Here is an 11390-nt window from a genome sequence, read left to right as displayed (position 1 = left end):
AGAATCTTCTTAGCTGGCTGATGTGCCATGTATTGCTGACTTCTTTTCCATCTTCGGTTATTAACTTGTATGTGCCTGGTCCGGTGACTTTTGTGATAATGAAGGGACCTTCCCATGGACTGAGTAGCTTATGTCGTCCGTCAGTCTTCTGTATCCTTCTTAGTACTAAGTCTCCGACTTGTAGTGATCGAGGTTGGGTACTCTTGTTGTAATGCCGTCTTAAACCTTGTAGGTATCTGGCTAATTGGAGGGTAGCGTTTACTCTGATTTCTTCTGAGCTGTCGAGTTCTAATCTTCTTGTGTGTTCCGCTTCTCCTTTATCATATTGCTCTATCTTTGGGGATGTCTAGATCAAGTCGGCGGGCAGTACGGCCTCTAACCCGTAAACTAGGAAGAAAGGTGAGTAGCCTATTGCTCTGCTTATTTGAGTTCGTAGTCCCCACACTACTTTCGGTAATTCTTCGATCCATTTGGACCCATAGTCCACTAGTTCTTCATATAATCTTGGCTTTAATCTGGCTAGTATGAGTCCATTAGCCCTTTCTACTTGTCCGTTGGCTTCTGGATGTGCAACAGACGCATAGTCTATACTGAAACCACAGTCTTGTGCCTAGCCCTTGAATTCTGTAGCTATGAAAGGGGAGCCTAGATCTGTGATGATTCGATTGGGCATGCCGAAGCGGTGCATAATGTCTTGGATGAACTCGACTGCTTTGGTTGCGCTGTACTTCGCGAGTGGTTTGTACTCAATCCACTTGGTGAATTTGTCGATTGCTACGAAGATGTACTCGAAGCCGCCTTTCGCTTTTTTCAAGGGTCCTACTTGATCTAGCCCCTAGCAGGAAAAAGGCCAAGCGGGTGGGATGCAGATAAGATTGTGAGCTGGTACGTGGGCTTGTCTTGCAAACATTTGGCAACCTTTGCATTTTTTGACAAGCTCTTCTGCGTCTTTCAAAGCGGTTGGCCAGTAGAATCCGGTGCGAAATGCTTTGCCAACCAGTGTCCTTGAAGCGGCATGATTTCCATAGCAACCTGAGTGTATTTCATCTAGGATTTCTTTGCCTTTTTCAAATGAGACACATTTTAGTAGTACTCCTGATGATGATGCTCTTCTGTAGAGTTTATCCCCTACTAGAACGTAGTTTTTGCTTCTGCGAACAACTTGTGTGGCCTCTGCTTTATCTGCTGGCAGTTTATTTTCTTTGATATAGTCAATGAAAACTTGGGTCCATGAAGTGTTGATTATCAAGATCTGAACGCCTTTAGCCTGAATTTCATGTGTTGTTTCACCGGGTTGTTTGATAGAGGGAACTGATAGCTCTTCTATGAATATGCCGGGTGGAACCTTTGCTCTGTCTGATCCGAGCTTGGCAAGGACATCTGCTGCAATGTTGGAATCACGTAGGACATGTAAAATTTCTAATCCTTGGAAATGTTTTTCAAGTTTCTGTATTTCAGCACAATAAGCACCCATGTTTTCTTTGGTGCAGTCCTAATCTTTGTTGACTTGGTTGATGACCACTACTGAATCGCCGTATACGAGTAATCTTTTTATTCCGAGGGTAATCGCCACTCGTAGCCCGTGGATGAGGGCTTCATATTCTGCTTCGTTATTTGTAGCTTGCCATAATATCTGAAGGACGTACTTGAGTTGTTTTCCTTCTGGAGAAATGAGGAGAACGCTTGCACCGGCCCCGCCTAGTTTGAGTGATCCGTCAAAGTACATCTTCCAGTGGTCGAGGATTGTATCTGATAAAGGCTATTGAATCTCTGTCCATTCGGCCATGAAATCGGCGAGGGCTTGAGATTTGATTGCTTTCCGTGGGGTGAAATTGATGTCAAGAGCTCCAATTTCAACTGCCCATTTGGATATGCGCCCCGTGGCATCTTTATTGTGTAGGATGTCTCCGAGTGGAAAATCTGTCACTACGGTAATCTTGTGGCTTTCGAAATAGTGGCGAAGCTTCCGTGAGGTAATGAGTAGAGCGTAGAGTAGTTTTTGTACATGCGGGTACCGGATTTTGGATTCTGACAGTACTTCGCTGATGTAGTATACTGGACATTGCACTTTATACACGCGCCCTTGTTCTTCTCTTTCTATGACTATTGTTGTGCTGATTACGGTAGGAGTTGCCGTGATATATAGCATCATATCTTCATCTTTCTTTGGAGGTGTCAGGATAGGTGATGAAGTGAGGTATTCTTTAAGTTTTTTGAAAGCTTCGTCGGCCTCTATTGTCCATTCGAACTTGTCCGTCTTCTTTAGTAGTTTAAAGAAAGGTAACCCCTTTTCGCCGAGTCTTGATATGAAACGGTTGAGGGCCGCCATACATCCTGTTAGTTTCTACACATCTTTGACACTTCTAGGTGGGTCCATTTCTGTTATAGCTCGAATTTGCTTGGTGCTGACTTCGATCCCGCGCTGACTGACCAAAAATCCGAGTAGTTGTCCTGAGGGAACTCCAAATACACATTTATTTGGGTTTAATTTCCATCTCCATTTCTTCAAGTTTTTGAAGGTTTGCTTTAAATCTTCAATTAGAGTGTCTGGGTTCTTTGTTTTCACCACCACATCATCCACGTATGCCTCCACATTTTCACCGATTTGATTCCCAAGGCAAGTCTGGATAGCTCTTTGGTACGTGGCGCCAGCGTTCTTTAGTCCAAACGACATGGTCTTGTAGCAGTAGGCACCAAACGGGGTGATGAAAGATGTCTTGCTCTGGTCTTCTTCTTTTAGTGCGATCTGGTGATATCCTGAATAGCAATCGAGAAAAGATAATAACGCAGATCCTGCTGTCGAGTCAACTATCTGGTCAATGCGTGGTAGCCCGAACGGATCTTTTGGGCAATGTTTGTTGAGATCTATGTAATCGACGCACATACGCCACTCGTCCGTGTTTTTCTTCTATACAAGGACCGGGTTTGCTAGCCAATCTGGATGTAGGATCTCCTTGATGAATCCGGCTGCCATCAGTTTTGTTATTTCCCTTTTAATTGCTGCCTTCTTGTCGGGTGAGAATCGTCGTAGCCGTTGTTTTACAGGTTTGGAGCTTTTGTTAACATCAATTCTGTGCTCAGCCAACTCCCTTGGGACTCCTGGCATGTCGGCTGGCTTCCAAGCGAAGATATCTTTGTTGTCCCGAAGAAAGTTGGTGAGCGCGAGTTCCTATTTTGCCGAGAGGTGAGCACTGATAGTTGCTGTCTTGGAGGTATCGCCTGTGCCTAAGTCGATTTGCTTGACGTCGGCTTCTTTTGGTGGTGCGATGATGATGGGCTTTTTAGCCGGTATTTCTAATTCTTCTTGACTTGTTCCTACAGCAATTGCGGCTATTTCTTTTCTTCCATTGTCGGCTTGCGCTTTAGCTGCAATTTGGTTCACCTGAACATCGCAGTCAAAAGCGCGCTTTAAATTGCTTCGAAGGGAAAGGATACCGTTGGGTCCTGACATCTTAAGTAGTAAGTACGGGTAATGTGGTATTGCCATGAATTTGGCCAGTGCTGGACGTCCGAGGATTGCATGATATGATGAATCGAAGTTGGCGACTTCAAATTTGATAAACTCTGTTCGGTAGTTTGAAGGAGTTCCAAAGGTAATAGGTAAAGTAATTTGTCCGAGTGGCATGGCTGCTTTGCCGGGTACTATTCCGTAAAAAGGTGTGCTTGTTGGCGTAATCATTCCGGCGAGTTGTAGTCCCATTTTCCTTAGAGTTTCTGAAAAGATGATGTTAAGTCCAGCTCCTCCATCGATTAGTACTTTGGTGACTGTCATACCAACAATAGTCGGATCCAGAACCAATGGATAATGGCCTGTGTTTCCCACGCTAGTCCATTGGTCTTCTCTGGTAAATTGGATAGGATACTGTGACCAATTGAGGTATCTTGGTGTAGCCGGTTCTGCTGTCATAATGGTCCGTAGTGCTAGTTTTTCTTGATGTTTGCTTCTGCAATCCGGAGCCCCTGAGAAAATCACTACTACTGTTCCCCTAGGTTTTTGGAATCCTTTGTCCTCGTGGTTGTCTTCTTCTCTTTTCTGATTGTCCTCTTTGGTGTTTTCCTTACTATCTTTTCTTGTGTATCGATCATTGAAAGTGTAGCAATTTCCGATGGTGTGCCTCCCACTAGGGTGCAATGGGCAACGTATGTTTTCAATGTCATCATATCTTCTAGGTTTGGGAAACTTCTTTGATTTGTCGGCCATTGCCACAGTATTGTCTGGTCTACGTTTTCTTTCTTGATGTCTGCTATTTCGGTGACTTTGCTTGTCTAGGTTGTCTTGGTTGCTTCTGTCCAGGAACCTCTCTCGTGTTTTTTCTTCTGTAGTAATCATCTTTTCTACTGTACATCTGAATTCTTCATTGTTTCTCGGATTTTCTTTGCAGAAGTCTTGAAATTGCCATCTAGCCATGATTCCATGAGAGAAAGCTTCAATTACTTCTCGTTCGGTTATGTCATGCACTTGAGCTCATAGTTCGCCGAATCGTCGATAGTAGTTCCTGAGACTTTCACCTCCCCTTTGCTTGAGTCCTTTTAGTTCTGCATGAGTGATTGGGTGTGTAATGATTCCTGCGAAATTCTCACAAAAAGCTCTCTGCAAATCCTCCCAATTTCTGATAGATCCTGGATTTAGTTTATCGAACCATTGGAGGGGCATGGCCTCTAGTGCCATGGGGAAGAAAAGGGCTTTGATATCGTCGTCTCCTCCGGCTAGTTCAATCGATTGTGAATATATTCTGAGCCATTGCTTTGGTTCAGTTTTGCCATCATACTTGGAGTGATTAGATGGTTTGAATTTGTGAGGTAATCGCACCAATGCGAGCCTGTTCGCGAAGCAGGGGAACCTGTCGTGTGCCTTGGTTTCTTTGAATTCAGATTCGGCGCCTTCCTCTGGCCAACTGTCGTTCTGATGGGAACAATCTTGCGAAGTTGTCTGGGTAGGAACCCTACTCCTAGTCTTCCTTTGTTCAAATCGGTGGCCTTGATTATGTTCCTTCCTACTTCCTCCGTCGTGGCTTCCACCCGGCCCAAGTCTTTCGAAAGCGGATTTCCTTTGATTTTGATCCTCTTGCCGGTGGGTTGTTGATCTGGTGGGTAGTCTTGATCGAGCTTTCTCTTCATGCGTTCTCGGGATTGTCGATCGGAGCAAGTCCTGGAGCTATTCATACTTCTCACCAGGATGCGAAGTTGCTCTGAGTTCTTCTAATGCTTCTCGAATCTTATCGTAAGGCGTATTCGCCGTGCGTCTTCCTTCGACTTCTCGTTGCAATTTTCTTTTATCGTACTCAGCCAATTCTGACTCGTATCTGATCCAAGCTTCCCTACGCTGCCTAGCGCGGTGTTGGCGCCCTTGCTTCAACTTGTTTTTTCTTTCTCTAGCTTGTTTCTGACTATCTGTTTCTCTGTCATAGCCCTGGGCAAAGGGTGATATGTTAGATTTTGATTCATCTGATGATCTGACGTCGGGTGTTTTCGGGGGATTTAATGGTGACCGCGGTCGTTGAACCATGAGCACTTCTCGCGCATGAGTCGTTCTGTTATTAGCGTTAGTTTTCATGCTGTCGGAGTCGCTGATAACTTTAGTGGATGCCTCGGTGTCGTAGATCGAGTCTCCTTCTTGGTAAGGTAAAATAGCTGTTGTTGTTGTGCCGACTAGTTGGGTTCCGCTACCCTCAAGAACGGAATCCGGCCAGTGGATGATACAGTCCTACGATATTATCATTAGCACGAGGCCCTCCTGAGCTCCTGTCAGTGGTATCCCAAATCTTGGATTGAAAAATCTTTCGACCTATCCCTGATAGAATTTTGCCATGTTGTCGAGCCCAAATGGAAAAGAACTCGACTTCTTGAGAGAATTCTGGGGGTAAACCAAGTTGTTTTGGGTTGTGCTCTAGAATCTTGCCAAAAAAGAACTCGGTTTCTTGAAAGCACTCGGATAAAACTTCGCCTTGGAGCTTGAATTTGAATCGGATACGAGTGGTCGTGAAATCCGATTTGACTCGGATACTATGAGCTGCGCGAATCTTCTGGTGAGCTGATCCGTTGTAGTTGTTGAAATAGGAACTTCTTTTAGATGATCTGGATCTTCGAGGAGATGGCTTTGAAGCTTGCCGTTGTTGTCTGCCTTGCAGATCCATGAGCCGAAGATGAAAGTTGATCCTATCGGGAAAATCATTTTGTCGAGGTCCATCGAGCTCTCGGAAGCAAAGTCACCAAAAGCCCCTACCTGGTGCGCTAGCTGTCGATGTTTGACCACCGATAGCCTACCACGGGGGTCCCCGGGGCAGTATGTTTGGGCTTCAACGTATGTAGAACTCGACGGTAAATGCAAGAGACAGTCGATTTATCCTAGTTCGGGCCCTCGATCGTTGATCGAGTAATAGCCCTACGTCCAGTCGGCGTTAGCCTTTGCGTTGGATTGATCGTAAAGTGTTGTGTTGTGTTGTACCACCTTTCCTCTCAGGAGCCCTGCCCTCCTTTATATAGTCAGGAGGCCAGAGTCCTAGTCGGCTTACAATGAGATTTCCTAATAGGATTACCTAATAGTTCTACTACTACGATTATATGGGAAGAATCCTGATTGGACTAGATCTTCTCTCTCCCTTGTGGGGTATCTTGTGGGTCCCGCATCGACAGATACCCTAAAGCGTGCTGAGCTAGTCGATTAGCCTCTTCATTATGCAGTCGAGAAATATGTTCAAGACGAAAATCTCTAAACCCTTTCAACAATTGCAAACATCTTTCATAATACAAAATTAAAACTTCACTTCGGCATTCATAAATCCTAGCCAATTGATTTATAACTAGCATAGAATCACCAAAGATTTCAACAGCATCGGCACGTATCTCCTTCAGCAATTCTAACCCTTTCATCAAGGCTTGGTATTCAGCCTAATTGTTTGTCGACGTAGCAACAATCGGCAATGAAAACTCATACTTCCTTCCTTGAGGTGAAATCAACACAATGCCGATACCTGCTCCTTCACCACATGTGGACCCATCGAAGAAAAGTGTCCAAGGAGCAACCTCCAGAGAGTCCACTGTATTACAATGCTGAGTGACAAAATCAGCCATAACCTGCCCCTTAACTGCCTTAATCGATTCATAACGTAGTTCAAATTCTGATAATACTAAAATCCACTTGCCAATTCTACCACTTAATATCAGCATCGACAGCATATACTTGACTACGTCGTCTTTGTATCTGACCGTACATTTGGCAGATAACAAATAATATCTTAATTTGACACAAGAAAAGTATAAACACAGACATAATTTTTTGATGGCCGAATACCTTGTCTCAGCATCCACTAATCTTCTGCTCAAATAATAAATAACATGTTCTTTCCCTTCAAATTCTTAAATAAGAGCTGAACCGATAACGGTATCACCAGTTGACAAATACAACCTGAAAGGTTTCCCGTGTTGAGGTGGAACTAGCACTGGAGGATTTGTTAAATATTTCTTAATTTCATCTAGGGCTAACTGCTGCTCTGCTCCCCATATAAATTCCTGATCGGCCTTCAATTTAAGTAATGGACTAAAAGCCTTAATCCTTCCCGACAGATTAGATATGAATCTTCTAATGAAATTAATCTTACCGATCAAAGATTGCAATTCAGTTTTATTGGTAGGAGCAACCACCTTGTTAATTGCATCAATAGACTTCCTACTGATTTCGATGCCCCGCTAATGCACCATAAAACCCAAAAATTGACCTGCCGATACACCAAATGCACATTTATTAGGATTCATCTTCAATCCATGCTTCCTTGTGCACTCCAGTATCTTTCGTAAATCGGCTAGATGTTTTGTGATATCTCCAGACTCAATCACTACATCATCAATGTAGATCTCCACTAATGTGCTGATGTATTCATGAAAAATAAAGTTCATAGCTCTTTGATAAGTAGCGCCGGCATTTTTCAAACCAAACGTCATGACTACCCACTCAAACAACCCTACATGACCTAGACATCTGAAAGCAGTCTTGGGAATATCTTCTTCAGCCATGAATATTTGATTGTAACATGCATTACCATCCAGGAAGCTGATAATTTGATGTCCTGCTGCAGCATCAATCAACAAATCAGCAATCGGCATTGGATAACTATCTATCGGTGTGGCTTTGTTAAGATTCCTGAAATCAATACAAATACGAAGTTTTCCATTTTTCTTATAAACAGGAACCACATTAGAGATCCATTCTGCATATCGACACTGCCGAATAAACCTTGCCTCAATTAATTTAGTTATTTTGGCCTTAATGTCAGGAAGTATATTAGGGTTGCATCGGCGCGCTGGCTGCTGATGTGGCTGAAATCTAGATTTGATAGGTAACCGATGTTCAACTATCGATCGGTCCAATCCAGGCATCTCAGTATAATCCCAAGCAAAACAATCTTTATACTATTTTAACAAATCAGTTATTTGCTGCTTACACTTGGAATCTAACTTAGCACTAATAAAAGTAGGTCTTGGCCTATCACCATCACCAATATCTACTTCTACTAAATCATCTACCGATGTGAACCCTTGACCTAATTTTCCATCATCGGTAAACCTATCCATTAAAACTCTTCTTTAGAACCGACTGCTTGGATCGGTGGAATTTCATAATCAGCCACTCTAAGGAATTCTTTTTCCCAAACTTCTCCTGATATGCATTTAGTTCGCTCATAAGTATCTGATTCTGCCAATGTGATGATATAAGAAGAATCACCAGGAACAACCTCAATCTTATCCCCAATCCACTGTACGAGGCATTGATGCATTGTCGAAGGAACACAACAAATAGCATGAATCCAATCCCTCCCTAGAAGCAGATTATATGCACCCTTGCCATTAATAACAAAGAACGTCGTCGGCAAGGTTTTGCTGCCGATGGTCAATTCAACGCATACTGCCCCTTTAGCCGGTGACACATTGCCTTCAAAATCCTTCAGCATCATATCGGTTTTGGTCAAGTCTTGATCTCCCTTACAAAGTTTCTGAAACATCACATAAGGCATAATATTAATCGCAGCCCCTCCGTTGATAAGTATCTTAGATACAGGCTGCCCATCAACTCTGCCTTTCACAAACAAAGCCTTAAGATGCTGTCTCTCGTCATCAGCAGGTTTCTCAAAAACAGCCATCATTGGATCTAGTGTTAACTGAGCTACTTGATCAGAGAGAACAACTTCTTCCTCATTATTAGATAGTGCCAAAAACTCCATCGGCAACATGAATACCATATTAACATCCATCGATGGACCCTTATTTTTGTGTTTTACTTGCCACTGCGGATGACCGGACCTCTCATTAGAGGAATTTTCCTCTCGGTATAAATCCTCCTGATGCTCACGTTGCATCCTTCTTTTCTGTGTCTTTGTCAGACCCTCCAGGCACCATCGAGGAAACTTGGTCTTCCAAACCGGCTGATAACAGGTCCCAGTTGATTCTACATGGCGTATATTAGGGTCCCTATAGAATATTTCTTCATCGGGAACTCTTGCGTTTGCCATCTCCTCAAGCTCCTCTTGATTCCTTAGAAAATATCCAGCACGTTTACCAAGCCTTTCATGTACACTAAGTCTGCCCTCCAGCCGATCATGCACTGATGCTCTGCCTCTGATCGGCTCATTGATAAATAAACCCTAATTGCCAGGTTGAAACCTCCTTTCTGACCGATTGACCCCATAATAACCACTGCACTCAGGGCAATTTTCAACAGTTGGCAATTTAATACCTTCTTCCCAACAATGGATGAAAAACGGGCACCTCCAATGATTTTTATGCCGATACCATTCTTCCCGATGTCTCTCTTCTTGCTGTTGTCGATATCGGTCCTTACGCTGATGCCAATCCTCCTGCTGCCTTCGATGGGTAATCACAATGCCAGGTCGAGGTGGGTTTTTGGAACTACTGCTTTCTCCTAGCAAACCCTTACTTTTTGCATCATCGGTAGTTATCCGATGTTGGGGATCCACTGATGCGTTTTTCTCAGCAGCTTCTGACGTCAATACCTTGGTCTTCCCTTTGGCCTCCAACATATTTGCTGGAAAAGGGTGTTGATCAATTTTCATCGGCTTCTGGGCCTTGGAAGTACCAAACTTAATTCTCCCAGATTCAATAGCCGATTGTAACTATTGCCTGAACACCTTGCACTCATTTGTACTGTGTAAAGTTGCATTGTGCCATTTGCAGTACAAGATCTTCTTCAACTCTTCTACCGATGGGATCACATGATTAGGTGACAGCTTAATTTGGCCCTCTTGAAGCAGAAGATCGAATATTTTGTCAGCCTTGGTGATATCAAAGGTAAACTTTTCTGGTTCTTTCTGACCAAAGGGACAAGATATCGGCTTTTTATTCTTAACCCACTCAGCTAAGCCGATAACTAGTTTTTCATCAAAATCAGAATCTCCTACTTCTTCAACAAATGATATTTTTTTACTCCAATTCTTTTTAGGCTCAAAAACCCTAGTATCTTGATCAGAGATCCTTTGCACAAGATGACTGAGGCTTTCAAACTCCTGAGAAGCATATCTGTCTTTAAGATGTGGCAATAACCCTTAGAAAGCTAGATCAGCAAGCTGCCGATCATCTAGCACCAGACTGTAGCACTTATTTTTTATGTCTCGTAGCCTTTGCACAAAGCTTTCTACCGATTCATCATTACGCTGTTTCAATTTTACTAAATCGGTAAGCTTCTTTTCATGGATTCCAGCAAAGAAATACTTATGAAATTGTTTTTCTAGATCAACCCAAGTAATAATAGAATTTGGTGGTAATGAAATGAACCATGTAAATGCCGATCCAGACAAAGATGATGTAAATAATTGAACGCTTAATTCATCTCTGCTAGCTGCCTCTCCACATTGAATAATGAAGCGATTGACGTGTTCCATTGTTGATGTATCATCTTGCCCAGAGAATTTAGTGAAATCTGGTACCTTGTACTGATTTGGGAGAGGAATTAAATCATATGCAGGAGGGTATGGAGTCTGATAAGAATAAGTATTGACCTTGGGTTTTATCCCAAACTGATCCTTCATAATTTCTGCTATCTTATCGGCCCAAAAAGCATCAACCTCCTGCTGACGAACTGGCTGAATTTCTACAGGAGGTACCTACTGATATCCCTCCACATATCTTTGTGGCCCACGATATCCAGCAATCGGCATATTTGCCGTTACTTGTGGTCCATTAACCTGTTGGAAAGGATTCATCGGCTGAGCTGCCGATGCTTGATTCTGGAAACCAGCTTGCACATGACCTTGTTGAATCCCTGCAACCTGCTGATTTTGCTGAACTATATGTTGAACAGGTAACTGTTCTGACCAACCATTATTAGAACTTATCGGTACAAAACTTACCGATGGCTGGTAATTTGCTGACATTGTTGGATA

Source organism: Miscanthus floridulus, chromosome 3 (genome assembly GCF_019320115.1).
Source record: "Miscanthus floridulus cultivar M001 chromosome 3, ASM1932011v1, whole genome shotgun sequence".
Lineage (NCBI taxonomy): Eukaryota > Viridiplantae > Streptophyta > Magnoliopsida > Poales > Poaceae > Miscanthus > Miscanthus floridulus.
This window is presented reverse-complemented; position numbering follows the sequence as displayed.